At 36.4% G+C, this 1440-nt stretch overlaps 1 non-coding gene across 1 annotated transcript; it reads left to right on the forward strand.

Moving 5' to 3' along the window:
• Positions 1 to 559: 559 nt before the first annotated feature.
• On the forward strand, positions 560 to 692 carry LOC126016575 (small nucleolar RNA SNORA51). Its single transcript, XR_007498368.1, has one exon. It is a non-coding gene; the product is annotated as a small nucleolar RNA SNORA51 (small nucleolar RNA).
• The last annotated feature ends 748 nt before the right edge of the window (positions 693 to 1440 follow it).

Genomic DNA, 1440 nt, shown 5'->3' on the forward strand with positions numbered 1-1440 from the left:
TTATTTTGTTTTGTCTTTCTCTTTCTTTTTTGCACTTGAGTATGATTTGATTTCAGAACCGAGATTATTGTGTGGTGCCTGTCTTTATTGCTGTGGTGCTTATCGGTTATTTAATTCGATATTTTTTTGTGTGTGTGTATTATTGTGGTATTTTAATTACTTTTTTCACATCCTCTCAAACTGAGGTTGGAAGCCTCTAGACAGGATTCTGCTTATTTTCAGCATATTTGATTTTTGATTGAGAAGAGGACATATTAGGTGATGGGTATTCCCCTGATTCAATGTGAATATGTACCCAAAATACTACAGTGAAAGATATGTGAGCCATTATGAAAAAAAAAAATTGTTTTTAATCAGAAATTTTCTTTGACTTACATGTATTATTATTATATCAATTATATTATATGTTATGTTATGTCACTATATTATGTTATATTAGTTTACCTCATTATGTTAATCAATTTTGTCCTTTAAATGAATTCTTACTTTAAAAAAAACAAAAAACAACTTTAGTTTGCTCTGAAGAAAAAAAAAATAAAATAAATAAAAGATAAGATAAGGCCTCCCAAATCTTACCACAGGCTGTGTTCTTTACACTGGCTGTATAGAAAGAGGAGGTACAGTAAAGGCACCCCATATACACCTCAACACAGGCCCCTTGCCGGGTATGTATTGTGAATTGGGGGACAAAAAAAAACAAAAAACATGGGGCATCGGATATAGGAGAGGAACAAATAGAGGAGATTACAAAATGTTTCCTTTTGAAGAAATCCCAGGCCTTTCCAACCATATAATGAGAGGGAACTTTTTTAGAAAAATTTGATAGGGCTTGTTGAAAGGGCTCACTGAGAGGTCATATACAATTTACTTCCTTTTTTAAAAATTGGCAGGTGTAAAATAAAAATCCACAAGTGATAAGATCTCACTCACATGCCATGTTTCTATCCTCTTAGGTGGACGGGTCTGATGAAGCAGGATAGTGGTGGAGAAATAATACCATGCTAGTCAGGAATGGATAGACATTGTGTTCACAACCTTTGACTCGTGGTCTCTCTGCTCCAGCAAACAGCCTGAACTTCTTTCTTTATTCAAACCAATTTCCCATATAAGGAGGGGGAAGCTCGAAAGAAACAAAATTACACTGGGTTTTACATATAAAAGGAGAGGTTACTGGGAAGAGGAAGTTGGGGAGCACCTTTATTTAGGGTGTAGCTAGTCTCACCTTACATTTCCACCCTTCCTGTTTTATTTATTTTTGAAAGATTAATTAATTAATTGGTTTTTGGGGCCACACCTGGCAATGCTCAGGGGCCACTCCTGGCCCTGTGCTCAGAAATCTCTCCTGGCAAGTTTGGGGGACCATATGGGATGCCAGAAATTGAACCCGGTCCATCCAGTGTCAGCTACATGCAAGGCAAATGTCTTAGTGCTGTGCTACAT

This window comes from Suncus etruscus, chromosome 8 (genome assembly GCF_024139225.1).
Source record: "Suncus etruscus isolate mSunEtr1 chromosome 8, mSunEtr1.pri.cur, whole genome shotgun sequence".
Classification (NCBI taxonomy): Eukaryota; Metazoa; Chordata; class Mammalia; order Eulipotyphla; family Soricidae; genus Suncus; species Suncus etruscus.